Source organism: Vulpes lagopus, chromosome 6 (assembly GCF_018345385.1).
Source record: "Vulpes lagopus strain Blue_001 chromosome 6, ASM1834538v1, whole genome shotgun sequence".
NCBI lineage: Eukaryota > Metazoa > Chordata > Mammalia > Carnivora > Canidae > Vulpes > Vulpes lagopus.
In genome coordinates this window covers 93,702,698-93,721,298 of record NC_054829.1, presented here as the reverse complement: position 1 = coordinate 93,721,298, position 18,601 = coordinate 93,702,698, and the positions used below count along the sequence as shown (strand labels likewise).

General features: G+C 37.5%; 1 protein-coding gene and 1 pseudogene across 11 annotated transcripts in view; both read right to left on the bottom strand.

The window, feature by feature from the left end:
• The window catches only part of BMPR1B (bone morphogenetic protein receptor type 1B), a 397,985-nt gene that overhangs the window by 50,923 nt on the left and 328,461 nt on the right, over window positions 1–18,601 (bottom strand). The window contains exon 1 of one of the 11 annotated variants that reach the window (XM_041759655.1): window positions 666–880. The exons of 9 other annotated variants lie outside the window; for them this stretch is intronic. The gene's annotated coding sequence lies outside the window, so the exon portion shown is untranslated. Of the gene's footprint in view, window positions 1–665; window positions 881–18,601 lie in introns of those variants that run through there. One more of the 11 variants, XM_041759648.1, reaches the window with a different exon arrangement.
• On the bottom strand, window positions 158–1,675 carry LOC121493625 (annotated as a pseudogene).

Below are 18,601 nucleotides of genomic sequence, written 5' to 3'. Positions count from 1 at the left end.
TCGTTTTAATAGGTCTCAAAATTCTGTGACAGATTTTTGGTCAAGTTGTTTCCATTAAAAAGTACTGATTTCAAAAACTAATAACTTAAAACTGCCACACATGCACACACACACACACACACACACACACACACACAAAACAAGGTCCACAAAACATTCTCCTTTCCTTCTGAAGGTTTTATGATGCATTGTTATCATTAACCAGTCTTTTACTATTAAACTTAAATGGCCAATTGACGCAACAGTTTTGAGACCATTCTTCCATTACTGATTAAGACTGGGGTGGCAGGTATTGGGGATAATATTCATTTAGCCTTCTGAGCTTTCTGGGCAGACTTGGTGACTTTGCCAGCTCCAGCTGCCTTCTTGTCCACTGCTTTGATGACGCCCACAGCAACCGTCTGTCTCATGTCACGAACAGCAAAACGTCCCAGAGGATGATAGTCAGAGAAGCTCGCAACACACATAGGTTTGCCAGGAACCATATCAACAATGGCAGCACCCCCAGGTTTCAAGAACTTGGGACCATCTTCCAGCTTTTTTCCAGAACGACGATCTATCTTCTCCTTCAGCTCAGCAAACTTGCAAGCAATGTGAGCTGTGTGACAACCAAGCACAGGTGCATATCCAGCACTGACCTGGCCTGGATGGTTCAGGATAATCACCTGAGCCGTGAAGCCAGCTGCTTCCATTAGTGTGTCATTTTTGTTGATACCGGCCATATTGCCACGACGAACATCTTTGACAGATACTTCTAGACACTGAAGCCCACATTGTCTCCAGGAAGAGCCTCACTCAAAGCTTCATGTGCATTTCAACAGACTTGACTTCAGTTGTAACACTGACCGGAGCAGAGGTGACCACCATGCCAGGCTTAAGAACACCAGTCTCCACTCGACCCCCTGGGACAGTACCAATACCACCAATTTTGTAGACGTCCTGGAAAGACAGACACAAGGGCTTATCAGTTGGACAAGTTGGTGGCAGACTGCAATCTAGAGCTTCAAGCAGGTTCCACAGGCATTCCCATCTTTACGGGTGACTTTCCATCCCTTGAACCAAGGCACTTTAGCACTTGGCTCCAGCACGTTGTCACCATTCTAACCAGAAATTGGCACAAATGCTACTGTGTCGGGGTTGTAGCCAATTTTCTTAATGTAGGTGCTGACTTCCTTAACGATTTCCTCGTATCTCTTCTGGCTGTAAGGTGGTTCAGTGGAATCCATTTTGTTAACACCAGCAATTAGTTGTTTTATACCCAGTGCATAAGCCAGAAGGGCTTGCTCATGGGTCTGCCCATTCCTGGAGATACCCGCTTCAAATTTACCAACACCAGCAGCAACAATCAGGACAGCACAGTCAGCCTGAGATGTGCCTGTAATCATGTTTTTGATAAAGTCTCTGTGTCCTGGGGCACATAATACTTGCTGGTCTCAAATTTCCACAGGGAGATATCAATGGTGATACCACGTTCACGTTCAGCTTTCAGTTCATCCAAGACCCAGGCATACTTGAAGGAGCTTTTTCCCATCTTAGCAGCCTCCTTCTCAAATTTTTCGATAGTTCTTTTGTAGACCCCACCACATTTGTAGATCAGATGGCCAGTAGTGGTAGACTTGCCCATATCTACGTGTCCAATGACGACGATGTTGATGTGAGTCTTTTCCTTTCCCATTTTGGTTTAGGTTAAGTAGTGGTTTTCACACCTGTGTTCTGGTGGCAAACCAGAACACTTGCAAAAAAGCTGTATCATGTATTTTTAAATAAATTATTAGAAATATTTAACATGCAAAACTTAATAGGAAGATGAAAACTTAGTTATCACTAAGATATATCAAATGATACATATTCCTCATCAGCTTTTACATGCAAAGTGCCTTCCTATTATAGTAGTGATAGTTCTACATCTTTGATGGGAGACCATAGTAGATGTGATCTCTAAAGACAGATTTTCTGAGTTCAAAATTAGGCTTTACTATTTACCACTTAGTTGATCCTGGATAACTTTATAAATAATCTCATTGTGCTTCACTTACTATTAAAGTGGAGATAATTATAAGCACCTATACCTCATGTCAACAGCTTAGGATTTATATGTTACGAGTAATACTTGGTAAATATGCTACCTAATATTATTGGAAAGATCTAATGTTTTTACTTTTTAAATAGTAAGACATTTCATTCCTATAGGGTGACCCTATCACTGAGATGGTTTTAATATTTTCCCTCTTTACCACCACTGTTGGAAAGTAATGATGCTAGAGAGACAAGGATATGCATTCACTGATACCTATTATGTTTCAGGCTTTGTGGCAAGAGCTCACATACTGCTATGTTCTTGCATAAATTGTTAATCCGAGCAATGTTTGATTTAAATTTTCACAACACATCGAGCTTGTCTGTAATTAAAACCAATTTTAAAGAAAATATTATCTAAAATATGTTGGGTTAAAAAGTTGAAATTCTAAGCCAGAGATGCAAAATACTCAACAGTTGTATACAAGTCTGCATGTGTTAATTTCTTAAACCACAAAGTAATGCCTCTAGCCACTGGTCATATCAGAGAATGAGAAGTTTAAAAAAAGTTATAATTTTTCCTGACTTTCTGTATGGTAAGCTAATTAGTTGAATTCTTAGAGAGTAATAATTGAATGAGAAAGCAATAAAATATAATAAATCAATTTACCAGAATTTCCCTAATCACTAATTCTAAATTCATTAGATTTTTCAAATTTATATTAGATGTGTACTTGACTTTCTCAAACAGTTTCTTCTATTTTAGTCTAGAGAAGACAGGTAGATTGTAATGTGTATATGCAGAGTTGGTTATATGCAGAATCCCAGGCCACTCAGTGATTCTGATTCCACAGGTCTCAGGCGAGCCAAGGAAAGTGAATATTCAAGATTCCATGTGATTCTGAGACAGATCATGTGCAGACTCCACTTTGAAAAACCCAGGACTAGATTAAGCAAATAATATTTATTTAATCCAACCACATAATTCATCGCAATAGATGTAAATCATCTCTATATAATAGGAGGCTTATCCTTAAATTCCAAAATAAATGCATTATATGTTGGTATCTTATATTTAAAGTCATTTGTTACAAGTTCACCAGCATAAATGCCTCAGCCCTGCTTGCTATCTAGGTGTGGTGGGTGTTGGCAAGCCTATACATTGCCCTGCCATGCTGGCTTCCTTCTTTTTAAATTTAGTTCTCAATCCTACTAACTTTATGACCTGAGTAACCTCAAAGTAACTAAAAATGATGAAAATAAAATATTTTAAACTTATTACATCCTGCTTCCTTCATAGCAGACCCCTTCTCTTTGAAGTTTTAAAATAAAATAATTAAAATTCATTTATAATGCATATGTCTCATTAGCAAATATGTATTGGGTGCCTTTCCTGTTTCTAGTCCAGCCTCAGTATGTAGTATGAACGAAACATACGTAGGATTTCCCATCTGGGGGGGAAATTTTACACTGGAATGTTTATACTGTAAGGTCTATATTAGAAAAGGAAACATCTTCATACTATCAGAAATAAAAGAAAACATTTTAATAAAAGATTCATAATTTTCTCACATTTTAAATTTATGGAAAGACTGACACAAATTTTAGGTAGAAGGGGGCTCTTTGCAATCCTGCTTATAACAACTCATGTTTACAACAGGGGATAAGTCAGATCTCTAAAGAGATTCCTATGTAGTCATTAAAATGTTGATGTGGAAGTATACTTATTGGCACGAAAAATATTAAAATATGTATCTTGTTGGAAAGAGTAGATTACAAAGTATTTTAATTATGAATCCTACTCTAATAACAGGGGAAAGGCTAAGAAAACGAACCTATAATACAAAAGAGCAATAAAAACCTGGTAAGCAGAAGGAAAGCTGTAACTAATTTAACAAAGCCAAAGATACTGATTCATAAGCCAAAGTTAGGGAAAAGCCAAGAAACCAAATAATTTTACCACTTAACTCCCAAAAGACCCCAGAGTCCTCCCACAAGTTGCTTTTAGAAGTAGAGTTCAGCTGCCCTCTCCCGTTCCCAAAGGCTGGTAACATCACCTCCACCCTCCCTACCCCCACACCCCCCACATAAGACTGGAAGAGTAAATCTGTTATGCATATCACTGAGATGCCTTCCTTATTTTCCTGTTTCACCATCAAAGTGAGGGACTGTAGAAAACTAAGCACACGGGAGGGCGAGGGTACCTCCTTACTGCAAACATTCAGTGATCATTTACACTGGCTGTTGACTCCTGTCCTCTCTCTCTACATGGCTTCCAAAACTCGATGCAGCCTGGCTTATCTCTTCCATAGTACTCAGGAATTTGACTAGGTCAAGAACAAACAAAATACCTAAAGACAGGGATATTGGAAGTTTCTCAGTGAAACAGCCCTGCAATATTATCTTATAGTAGGTCCATTGGTGACAAGATCTACCCAATGAGCTTCCAATCAGCTTTGATAGCAATCCATTCTCTTGTGCCCAAGCCACTAATTCAGGGTCACTAGATATATGAAGAAAGCCTCAAACATCAAATATTGAGAACAAAACAAACGCACAAAAGAAAGCCATTTGGGAGAAACATACAATGAAAAAAAAAACTTTAAGAAAGTATAAATTATACTGTCATTTTTCTCAAAAAAAATACACCCATAAAATAAGAACATGTTTCTACAAAAAGGGAATAACAAATAAGGAACTCTAAAAATATGATTGCATGAATAAATAACTCAACAGGTGAGCTGAGATAAACATTTGGAAATCTCCCACAGTGTAGGCCAAAACACAGAGGTGGAAGAGTTCAGTACATTAGAGTGTCAATCTAGGAAATTCAAAACCTGAACAATAATATCTCTAGAGAAACTTGAGAAAATACAGGGGAGAAAATCATCAAATAAATAGTGTACAATCCCCATAATTGAAAATCATAATTTTCTAGTTTGAAAGGATCCAGAGTTTACAAATAGACCTACACCAAAGTATGTTGTGAAATTTTACAACATTAGAGACAAAGGGAGATCTTATATATCATATATTTAAATATATAAAGATAAAAATAAAAGATTAAAAATAAGTGTAGTATTGAATTTTCTACAACAAAACTGGAAATTAGAATAAAATAGAGTAATGTCTTCAAAATTCTGAGGGAAAAGTGTTTCAAGTCCAGAAATCAATACCTGTGCAAATTATAAATAAAATATGAGGATATGAAAAAAAAAACCTGAAGATCCTTAAGGTCTCAAAATGTTACCTCATACAATAACATTCTCAGGAAGTTACTGGCAGAGATGCTCTGCCCAAATGAAAGTATAAATAAGAAAGAAAAAATGGGTTTCTTCTATGGGAGATCCAACCCAAGAGAAAGGTGAAGCACTCTCAAGATACTGAGAGTGGATAGTAAGATGATAACTATGACTGGACTGAAGGAATAGCCAGGCGTGACTGAACAACAGGTCAAAAAATTCTGGGAGACAAAGGTCTGAAATTTTTAAATTAATACAATAACTTGGAGCATTTTAAATTTAAACTGATTGACAGTTTGGAAATTAATTTGTGATGGAAACAAAGGAATCTAAGGAAAAAAATATATATATATAGCAGGAGAGACAGTAGTAAAGCTTCAAAAGTGGAAAGTCAAAGGTCATGCCTAAAACTGAACAATCAAGAGGTAGCCAAACAATTATCTGTTCAGAGATATGGAGAAAAATGCCAAATCCTAAAAAGGAACAATGTACTCATTACAAAACAGTAATGTATTCATTACTAAACAGGAGAGGGTGGGAAGATGCTTTAAGAAAAAATAGGCCAGCCTCTTTATATTAAAACAAAAAATAGCTGATTTTGAAATAATATATCTCAGATGATAAGTCCACTGTAGACTGCGTATGTGATAAAAATGAAGAATTCACATCCATATGGATATTGACGAAATGTATGAAGGTCCTAATTCTTGTGGAAAATTTAATTATCTCTGTTAGGACTATTGAGTTTTGCATCATGAAATTTCCATATTTTGCATCACAAAATTTCTCATAGCTTGCATGCAAAAGGACCATGATTTGTGTTTTCACATCAGCATGGATCAATGAATAGTAGATGGAGCAATTTAAATTCATCTGCCAATTGCTTCTCAGTTCAAAACAGCAAAGTAATTGGTCTCATATCCTGATGTAGAATAAAGAACATCAGTGAACAAGGAAAAGCCAGCAAGGAAGAAGAATGAAAATCCAGCAAGGAAGAAGAAACTTCCTTAGATAATCTTCAGTATGAGATATACCACTGAACCAGTAAACACGGGCTTGGTAGTAACTAAATCCACTACGGTCTATCATTTTTATATGCTTATGTGCACATATTCCTCAGTCTATATTGCAAGTTATCAACGATCTATTGTTCTAAGTAACTACTTCAGCTATTAGTATGGAAAGATACCTGAGTCTATTAGCTCCAAGCAAGTTTTATAGTAAACTCCTGGCTCTCAAACACTGGACAAATCTGTTAAAAACCATACTTTTGGGGCAGCTGGGTGATTCAGTTGATTAAGCACTGGCCTTCAGCTCAGGTCATGATCAGGGTCCTGGGATGGAGCTTTACATCAGGCTCCCAGCTCAGCAGGGAGCCTGCTTCTCCCTCTCTTTCTGGCTTGTGCTCTCTCTCACTATCTCTGTCACTATCTCTATCTCTCTCTCAAATAAATAAATAAAATCTTTAAAAATAACATACTTTCTATAAAAATTGTAAAGATGAAATAGTGCTGCATAATCTTTCTAAAATACTTAACACTAACACACAGTGAGAATTTATGTCACTTTACCAGAAAACCATTCCTCAAGAACAAAAAAAAGGAGGAAAAAATATTGCTAGCTCATAATAGAGATACCATTACTATAAAGTGAATTAACAGATAAAATCCTGAATAAGCACATAAGGTTGTATTCATACAATGTAACCTGAACAGGTAAAAGTGGTGAGATGATAAAATGATTTCTTTAATTAGCATTATTAAATAAATGAATGGTTAAATGCAAATGAGACAAGTGAGGAGTTCTTCGCTTGCTTTTACCAAAATAATCGAGAGTAATTTATGTAAAAGTGTGCGATTGCTACTCAACAGTCAATTAATCTATATGTGTTTAACTCCTTGTGAAATGAAATTCATTATCACACAATTAATATTTCCAATCACAAGGTAAAATAATTGAGTGATAATTTGGAGGTTAATAGAAGACAAGAGGGAAGAGAAGTAGCAGCAGCAGAATGATTAAACCTTATTAGACTCACCTTAAAATCTAAGCACACTGTTAAAAAAGTAAAATTCAAAGATCATTTTCTTATTGAGGTATAACTGACATTCAGAATTGTCTAAGTTCCAGGTATATAATGTGATGATTTGATATGTGTATATATTGCAAAAGATCTTCACAATAAGTCTAATTAACATCCATCACCATATGTTGTTCCATTTCTTATGATGAGAATCTTTAAGATCTCTCGGCAATTTTCAAATATGCAATATGGCATTATTAACTGTATTACATATTAACTGTACTACAGTATTATACGGTTGCTATGTTGCACATTAAATTCCCATGATTTATTTATTCTATAAGTGGAAGTTTGTACCTTTGACTCCCTTCACTCATTTCACCCACCCCACCCTCTACCTCTAGCAACCACCAATCTGTTTTATCAATGAGCTTGACTTTTTTGTTTTGTATTGTTTTGTAAGCTTCCACATATAAGTGAGATAGTCTGGTATTTTTCTTTCTTTGTCTTATTTCTCTTAACATAATGGCCTCAAGGTCCATCAGTGCTGCCACAAATGGCAAAACTTCCTTCTTTTTACGGCTGAATAATATTTCAGTGCATATGTATATATCACTGTGATATATAAATGTGATATATACATATGCACTGAAATATTATTCAGTAATAGAAAGAAGGAAATCTTGATTACTATAGTTTTGTAATAGATAGCTGACCCTTGAACAACACTGGTGTGAACTATGTGGACACTTAGGTTGTTTCCATATTTTGGTTATTGTAAATAATGCACCAATGAAGATAGGGGTGCATATATATTTTCAAGTTAAGTATTTTCATTTTCTTTGGGTAATATCCAGAAGTGAAATTGCTGGATCATATGGTGGTTCTTTTTGTAAATTTTTTGAGGAAACTCCATATTGTTTTCCATAGTAGTTGTACCAACTCAGATTCTCAACAATAGGACACAGGGGTTGCCTTCTCCCCACATCTTTGCCAGCATTTATACATTGTTTATTTCTTTGATAACAACCATTCTAACAGGTGTGATGTAAAATATCATTTTGAGTTGCCTCTCCCTGATGATTAATAATGTTGAGCACCTTTTCATATACCTGTTTGGCATCTATATGTCTTCTTTGGAGAAGTATCAATTCAGATCCTCCACCCATTTTTTAATCAAATTTTGTTTTTACATTGAGTTGTATGAGTTCTTTATATATTCTGGATATTAATCCTTTATCAGATACATGATTTGCAAATATTTTCTTCCACTTAGTAGGTTGCCTTTTTTGATTTGTCAGCGATTTCCTTTTGTGTGCAGAAGCCTTTCGGTTTGATATAGTCCAACTTATCTTTTGCTTATTTGCCTTTGATTTTTTTTTTTAAATTATCACCAAGACTAAAATCAAGGAGCCAACGCCTATGTTTTCTTCTAGGAGTTTTATGGTTACAGGTCTTAGGATCAAGGTTTGAATCCATTTTGAGTTAATTTTCGTGTATTGTGTAAGACAGTGGTCCAGTTGTCCCAACACCATTAATTGAAGAAACTGTCCTTTCCTACTTGTATATTCTTGGTTCCTTTGTCATAAGTTCACTGACCATGTATACATGGGTTTATTTTGAGGTTCTCTATTCTATTGATCTATGTGCCTGTTTTTATGCCAATACCATACTGTTTTGATTACTATAGTTTTGTAATAGATACCTGACCCTTGAACAACACTGGTGTTAACTATGCAGATTTTATAGGTAGGTTTTTTTATAACTATAGTACAGTACTATAAGTGTAATTTCTCTTCTTTATGTTTTTTTTTTTTAAGATTTATTTATTTGACGAAGAGAGAGAGCACAAGCAGCAGGAGCAGCAGGCAGAGGAAGAGGGGGAAGCAGGCTCCCCACAGAGCAGAGCAGGGAGCCTGTGCAGGGCTAGATCCTCAGCTCTTGGGATCATGACCTGAGCTGAAGGCAGATACTTAACCAACTGAGCCACCCAGCAGACCCCCTTGTGATTTTTTAAAAATTTTCTTTTCTCTAACTTACTTTATTGTAAGAATACAGTATATAATACATATAACATACAAACATGGATTTATCAACTGCTTATGTTATTAGTAAGGCTTTCAGTCAACAATAGGCTATTAGTTTAGGGAGAGTAAAAAGTTATAAACAAACTTTAGACTGCACGGGTAATCAGCACCCGTAAGCCTACATTGTTAAACGGTCAACTGTAGTTTGAAATCAGGGAGCATGATGCCTCCAGCTTGTTCTTCTTTCTCAAAATTGCTGTGGCTATTTGGTGTCTTTTGTGGTTCCATAAAAATTTTAGAAATATATTTTCTGTTTCTATGAAATATGCTAATTAGAAATATATGTTCTGTTTCTATGAAATATGCTAGATTATTATTGAATCTGTAGATTGCTTTGGGGGTAGTATGCACATTTTAACAATATTAATTCCTCCAACCTGTGAGCATGAAATATTTTTCCATTTATTTGTGTCAATTCTTTCATCCAGTGTCTTTTAGTTTTTAGTGTACAGATCTTTCACCTCTTTGGTTAAATTTATTCCTAGGTATTTTGTTCTTTTTGATGAACTTGTAAATGAGACTATTTTTTTTTAATTTTTCTTTTTGATATTTCATTACTAGTGTACAGAAATGCAACAGGTTTTTACATATTGATTTTATATCCTGCAACTTTACTGTTCTAATGTTTTTTGGTTGAGTTCTTAGTGTTCTCTATATAATGTCATCTGTAAACTGTGACATCTTTACTTATTCCTTTTCAATTTGAATCTCTTTTATTTCTTTTTCTTAACTAATTGCTCTGGCTAGGATTTCCAATACTATGTTGAATTAAAGTGGTGAGAGTGGACATCCTTGTCTTATTCCTGATCTTAGGAAAAAGCTATCAGCTTTTCAGTACTAAATATAATGTTATCTGTGGGCTTCTCACATATGGTTTTTATTATTTTGAGGTGAGTTCCCTTTATACCTTCTTTATCAAGAGTTTTTTGTTTTGTTTTGTTTTACCATAAATGGATGTTGATTTTTAAAGTGCTTTTTCTGTATCTATTGATTTGGTCATATGATTTTTATTCTTCCTTTTATTAATGTGGTGTATTGCATTGATTAATTTGTTGATACTGAGTCATCCTTGTATCCCTGGAATAAATTCCACTTGATCATGGTGAATGATCCTTTTAATGTATTGCTGTATTCAGTTTGCAAATATTTTGCTAAGGGTTTTTGCATCTGTGTTCATCAGGGATATTGGCTCATAATTTTCTTTTCTAGTGGTATCCTTGCTTGATTTTAGTATCAGGGTACTACTGGCCTGATAAAATGAGTTTGAATGTGTTCCCTCCCTTCTGTTTTTTGGAAGAGTTTGAGAAGAATTGGTATTAACTCTTCTTTGATTGTTTGGTAGAATTCACCAGTGAAGACATCTAGTCATGGACTTCTGTTGGTTGGGAGGTTTTTAATTACTGATTAAGATCTTCTTAATAGCTAGTTCCCATATGAGAAAAAGGGACAATCAGAAATTGGACCGTTTTATCTACTGTTACAATTATGAAAAGGGATTTATTTTTAAAAAGTAACTTTCATATAAAACCATATTCGATTTGTGCAAAATCAAGCCAGCCTCACAAACATAAGCCAGGCATTTTGGAACAAAAACAAAACAGAACACATCCAAGTAAGGCATTAAAAGTACAATTACATAATTAAACAGAGAATAATGATTTTATAGAAACATGAATTTAGCCAGAATATGATGCTGAAATAAGAATTAGAAGAAAAAAGATATATACATATATATTTTTTTAAGATTTTATTTATTTATTCATGATAGAGAGAGAAAGAGAGAGAGAGAGAGAGAGAGAGAGGCAGAGATACAGGCAGAGGGAGAAGCAGGCTCCATGTCAGGAGCTCGACGTGGGACTCCATCCTGGGACTCCAGGATCGCGCCCTGGGCCAAAGGCAGGCATCAAACCGTTGAGCCACCCAGAGATCCCCCAAAGATATATATTTATGATGAATGTGAACCTCAGATAAACAACATAATAGCAATCATGGAGATTTATCCCAAATATTAGATGTCTGATTAAGATAATTATCAAATTGTATTTTTTACATTTCTTTATATTTATTATATTTCCCTCCATTTGAAATAGGAAAAAGGCAGACTTCAAGATACAATAAAGTTTGATTAGTCAGTTCATTCAAATAATGTAAGATCTTTATTAATCAGATCCTCTTTACTCAATTTTGCATTAAATTTTATGTAAAAGATCATCACTGAGAGCAATTGAAAGATAACTAGCCATTAAAGAAACATTAAGTATAACTTAGTATGTCATATTTTCTAAACCAACAGGTTAAATCTGTAAAAACTTTTTTCTACTAAGGAAAGCTAAATAGTTAATGGCTTCTGCTTAAGTTGAATAAAATTTCAACAAAAGTGATTATTTCTTACCAATAGCTTTCCAGCCAAATATGTTTTTTTTAATATTTAGTAACAGAATTATAAATAAACCTCAAAGAAAAATGTAAGGGGAAAATGGGAAAAGCCTGACTTCAAGAAATTTCTTAGAATACTTCACTAAATAAATCACTCTTTGGAAGCTCATTCCATTTTTCACTTTCCTTCCTCCCTTCTACTCTCCACTTTCCTTGTTCTGTCTCTCTAATACCAATCTTTAGCTTAACAGTGTGAATCCAAACACTTCAAATGCTGTCTGCTTGACACAGCTGGTTACATCATAGTTAACTGAAGTAGTTAACTACTGAAATTACCAAGATAATAAAAAAATAGGGCTGTGGATGCCAATCTAAAATTCGAATTCATTTTTTCAGAGGACCATAAGATTTTTAGGGAGCAAATGAACCACAAGATGACTTCAAGACATATTTTTGCACGTTTGTGTGTTCTTACAAAATCACAAGGTCGTCTCACCAAAAAAGTTGTGGGACCACGTTGAATATGGAGAGTATCCTTTCCCATCTGAAAAGCTGCTGCTGTAGTTTAGGAAAGGGGAGAAGGGCAAAGGCTGGGGCCCTGTGAGGCGCATATAACCTTTAAATCATCCTCAAAATCCACAAATTCGGCCTGAGATTTAAAGAGAGACTAGCTGGAATGCTACAGTGAGAAGAGTTCGCGCTTCTATCAAGGTAGGAAGACGGGGAAAAAGAAATAAAGAAACAAAAGGCCTCCAAGGGGGAGGGGCCCCGCGAGGAGCCGGGCTGAGGCCGGGGCGAGTGTCCCCAGGACAGGAGAGCCCCGTCCCGGAGGAGCAGGAGCTGCACCAACCTTCCCCGGCGGAAAGGGGCCCGCAGGGAGTTAGAGCAGGACCCAGGAGGGCGGGGATGCCCTCGGGCTCCCTGGGACACTAACAGGCACCTGCGCCCCGGGAGAGTGCGCCGAGCTCCCTAAGGGCTGCAGCGCGCACGGCGGGACCCAGAGCAGCTCCGAGGGGCTCGGGGGCGGCTCCGCGGAGGGGGCTGCGGGGCGGGAGCGAATCCAACAGCGCAGGCCCCGGAGCACAGGGCGCCGGGACACAGCCCAGGATCCGGCCTCCCCCGGGACAGGCAGAGGCCGGGAGGGCCCAGGACAGCGAGGACGCTCCTGCCCAGAGCTGAGCAGATCAGCGGCCTCGCCCCAGAGCCTCCAGGCCCTGCAGACAGAGAGCCCCGGAGCTACTGCGGGAGCTGACTCCAGGGCTGCAAAGCTGGCCCCGCTACTGCGGTGGTTCCTCCTGGGGCCTCACTGGGCAAACAACCCCCACTGAGCCCTGCACCAGGCAGGGGGCAGAGCAGCTCCCCCAAGTGCTGACACCTGAAAATCAGCACAACAGGCCCCTCCCCCAGAAGACCACTAGATGGACAAGTTCCAGGGGAAGTCAAGGGACTTAAAGTATACAGAATCAGAGACACAACCCCGTGTTTTATTTTTTCTTTTTGATTTCTGTTTGCTTCCCCCACCTTTTTTTTCGTTTCTTTCTTTTTCTTTCTCTTTTTCTTCTCTTTTTTTTCTCTTTTTTCTTCCTTTTTTTTCTTTTTTCTGTTTCTCTTTTCTTTCCTTCTTTCTCTCCCCTCTTTTTCCCTTTTTCCCAATACAACTTGTTTTTGGCCACTCTGCACTGAGCAAAATGACTACAAGGAAAACCTCACCTCAAAAGAAAGAATCAGAAACAATCCTCTCTCCCACAGAGTTACAAAATTTGGATTACAATTCAATGTCAGAAAGCCAATTCAGAAGCACTATTATACAGCTACTGGTGGCTCTAGAAAAAAGCATAAAGGACTCAAGAGACTTCATGACTGCAGAATTTAGATCTAATCAGGCAGAAATTAAAAATCAATTGAGTGAGATGCAATCCAAACTAGAAGTCCTAACGACGAGGGTTAACGAGGTGGAAGAACGAGTGAGTGACATAGAAGACAAGTTGATGGCAAAGAGGGAAACTGAGGAAAAAAGAGACAATTAAAAGACCATGAGGATAGATTAAGGGAAATAAACGACAGCCTGAGGAAGAAAAACCTACGTTTAATTGGGGTTCCCGAGGGCGCCGAAAGGGACAGAGGGCCAGAATATGTATTTGAACAAATCCTAGCTGAAAACTTTCCGAATCTGGAAAGGGAAGGAGGCAATCAGATCCAGGAAATACAGAGATCCCCCCCCTAAAATCAATAAAAACCGTTCAACACCTCGACATTTAATAGTGAAGCTTGTAAATTCCAAAGATAAAGAGAAGATCCTTAAAGCAGCAAGAGACAAGAAATCCCTGACTTTTATGGGGAGGAATATTAGGGTAACAGCAGACTTCTCCACAGAGACCTGGCAGGCCAGAAAGGGCTGGCAGGATATATTCAGGGTCCTAAATGAGAAAAACATGCAACCAAGAATACTTTATCCAGCAAGGCTCTCATTCAGAATGGAAGGAGAGATAAAGAGCTTCCAAGACAGGCAGGAACTGAAAGAATATGTGACCTCCAAACCAGCTCTGCAAGAAATTTTAAGGGGGACTCTTAAAATTCCCCTTTAAGAAGAAGTCCAGTGGAACAATCCACAAAAACAAGGACTGAATAGATATCATGATGACACTAAACTTGTATCTTTCAATAGTAACTCTGAACGTGAACGGGCTTAATGACCCCATCAAAAGGCGCAGGGTTTCAGATTGGATAAAAAATCAGGACCCATCTATTCGTTGCCTACAAGAGACTCATTTTAGACAGAAGGACACCTACAGCCTGAAAATAAAAGGTTGGAGAACCATTTATCATTCAAATGGTCCTCAAAAGAAAGCAGGGGTAGCCATCCCAATATCAGATAAACTAAAATTTACCCCTAAGACTGTAGTGAGAGATGAAGAGGGGACACTATATCATACTAAAAGGATCTATCGAACAAGAGAACTTAACAATCCTCAATATATATGCCCTGAATGTGGGAGCTGCCAAATATATGAATCAATTAATAACCAAAGTTAAGGCATACTTAGATAATAATACACTTATACTTGGTGACTTCAATCTAGCGCTTTCTACACTCGATAGGTCTTCTAAGCACAACATCTCCAAAGAAACAAGAGCTTTAAATGATACATTGGACCAGATGGATTTCACAGATATCTACAGAACTTTACATTCAAATTCAACTGAATACACATTCTTCTCAAGTGCACATGGAACTTTCTCCAGAATAGACCACATACTGGGTCACAAATCGGGTCTGAACCGATACCAAAAGATTGGGATCATCCCCTGCATATTCTCAGACCATAATGCCTTGAAATTAGAACTAAATCACAACAAGAAGTTTGGAAGGACTTCAAACACGGGGAGGTTAAGGACCATCCTGCTAAAAGATTAAAGGGTCAACCAGGAAATTAAGGAAGAATTAAAAAGATTCATGGAAACTAATGAGAATGAAGATACAACCATTCAAAATCTTTGGGATGCAGCAAAAGCAGTCCTGAGAGGGAAATACATTGCAATACAAGCATCCATGAAAAAACTGGAAAGAACTCAAATATAAAAGCTAACCTTTCACCTAAAGGAGCTAGAGAAAAAACAGCAAATATATCCTACACACAGCAGAAAAAGAGAGTTAATAAAGATTCGAGCAGAACTCAATGAAATCGAAACCAGAAGAACGGTGGAACAGATCAACAAAACCAGGTGTTGGTTCTTTGAAAGAATTAATAAGATAGATAAACCATTAGCCAGCCTTATTAAAAAGAAGAGAGAGAAGACTCAAATTCATAAAATCATGAATGAGAAAGGAGAGATCACTACCAACACCAAGGAAATACAAACGATTTTAAAAACACATTATGAACAACTATATGCCAATAAATTAGGCAATCTAGAAGAAATGGATGCATTTCTGGAAAGCCACAAACTACCAAAACTGGAGCAGGAAGAAATAGAAAACCTGAACAGGCCAATAACCAGGGAGGAAATTGAAGCAGTCATCAAAAACCTCCCAAGACACAAGAGTCCAGGGCCAGATGGCTTCCCATGGGAATTCTATCAAACGTTTAAAGAAGAAACCATACCTATTCTACTAAAGCTGTTTGGAAAGTTAGAAAGAGATGGAGTACTTCCAAATTCATTCTATGAGGCCAGCATCACCTTAATTCCAAAACCAGACAAAGACCCCACCAAAAAGGAGAATTACAGACCAATATCCCCAATGAACATGGATGCAAAAATTCTCAACAAGATACTAGCCAATAGGAGCCAACAATACATTAAGAAAATTATTCACCATGACCAAGTAGGATTTATTCCCGGGACACAAGGCTGGTTCAACACTCATAAAACAATCAATGTGATTCATCATATCAGCAAGAGAAAAACCAAGAACCATATGAACCTCTCATTAGATGCAGAGAAAGCATTTGACAAAATACAGCATCCATTCCTGATCAAAACTCTTCAGAGTGTAGGGATAGGGGGAACTTTCCTCGACATCTTAAAAGCCATTTACGAAAAGCCCACAGCAACTATCATTCTCAATGGGGAAGCACTGGAAGCCTTTCCCCCAAGATCAGGAACAAGACAGGGATGTCCACTCTCACCACAGCTATTCAACATAGTACTGGAAGTCCTCGCCTCAGCAATCAGACAACAAAAAGACATTAAAGGCATTCAAATTGGCAAAGAAGAAGTCAAACTCTCCCTCTTCGCCTATGACATGATACTCTACATAGAAAACCCAAAAGCCTCCACCCCAAGATTGGTAGAACTCATACAGCAATTTGGCAGTGTGGCAGGATACAAACTCAATGCCCAGAAGTCAGTGGTATTTCTCTACACTAACAATGAGACTGAAGAAAGGGAAATTAAGGAGTCAATCCCATTTACAATTGCACCCAAAAGCATAAGATACCTAGGAATAAACCTAACCAAAGAGGTAAAGGATCTATCCCCTAAAAACTATAGGACACTTCTGAAAGAAATTGAGGAAGACACAAAGAGATGGAAAAATATTCCATGCTCATGGATTGGCAGAATTAAAATTGTGAAAATGTCAATGTTACCCAGGGCAATTTACACGTTTAATGCAATCCCTATCAAAATACCATGGACTTTCTTCAGAGAGTTAGAACAAATTATTTTAAGATTTGTGTGGAATCAGAAAAGACCCCGAATAGCCAGGGGAATTTTAAAAAAGAAAACCATAGCTGGGGGCATCACAATGCCAGATTTCAGATTGTACTACAAAGCTGTGGTTATCAAGACAGTGTGGTACTGGCACAAAAACAGACACATAGATCAATGGAACAGAACTGAGAATCCAGAAGTGGACCCTGAACTTTATGGTCAACTAATATTCGATAAAGGAGGAAAGACTCTCCACTGGAAGAAAGACAGTCTCTTCAATAAATGGTGCTGGGAAAATAGGACATCCACATGCAGAAGAATGAAACTAGACCACTCTCTTTCACCATACACAAAGATAAACTCAAAATGGATGAAAGATCTAAATGTGAGACAAGATTCCATCAAAATCCTAGAGGAGAACACAGGCAATACCCTTTTTGAACTCGGCCACAGTAACTTCTTGCAAGATACATCCACGAAGGCAAAAGAAACAAAAGCAAAAATGAACTATTGGGACTTCATCAAGATAAGAAGCTTTTGCACAGCAAAGGATACAGTCAACAAAACTAAAAGACAACCTACAGAATGGGAGAAGATATTTGCAAATGATGTATCAGATAAAGGGCTAGTTTCCAATATCTATAAAGAACTTAATAAACTCAACAGCAAAGAAACAAACAATCCAATCATGAAATGGGCAAAAGACATGAAGAGAAATCTCACAGAGGAAGACATATACATGGCCAACAAGCACACGAGAAAATGCTCTGCGTCACTTGCCATCAGGGAAATACAAATCAAAACCACAATGAGATACCACCTCACACCAGTGAAAATGGGGAAAATTAACAAGGCAGGAAACCACAAATGTTGGAGAGGATGTGGAGAAAAGGGAACCCTCTTACATTGTTGGTGGGAATGTGAAATGGTGCAGCCACTGGAAAACTGTGTGGAGGTTCCTCAAAGAGTTAAAAATAGACCTGCCCTACGACCCAGCAATTGCACTGTTGGGGATTTACCCCAAAGATACAGATGCAATGAAACGCCGGGACACCTGCACCCCGATGTTTATAGCAGCAATGGCCACAATAGCCAAACTGTGGAAGGAGCCTCGGTGTCCATCGAAAGATGAATGGATAAAGAAGATGTGGTTTATGTATACAATGGAATATTACTCAGCCATTAGAAATGACAAATACCCACCATTTGCTTCAACGTGGATGGAACTGGAGGGTATTATGCTGAGTGAAGTAAGTCAATCGGAGAAGGACAAACATTATATGTTCTCATTCATTTGGGGAATATAAATAATAGTGAAAGGGAATAGAAGGGAAGGGAGAAGAAATGGGTAGGAAATATCAGAAAGGGAGACAGAACATGAAGACTCCTAACTCTGGGAAATGAACTATGGGTGGTGGAAGGGGAGGTGGGGATGAATGGGTGATGGGCACTGAGGGGGGCACTTGACGGGATGAGCACTGGGTGTTATTCTGTATGCTGGCAAATTGAACACCAATAAAAAATAAATTTATCATTTAAAAAATCACAGCAAAATTATATTTATATTCCTTACAATTTTCAGATCTAAGAGAGAGATTTATAGATTTTCAGGTAAATTAATCAAACTTCATGAAATAACCTAATGATCATTATGCAATAGTATGTGACTTCCATTCAATTACCAAATTTAAATAGGAAGTCAT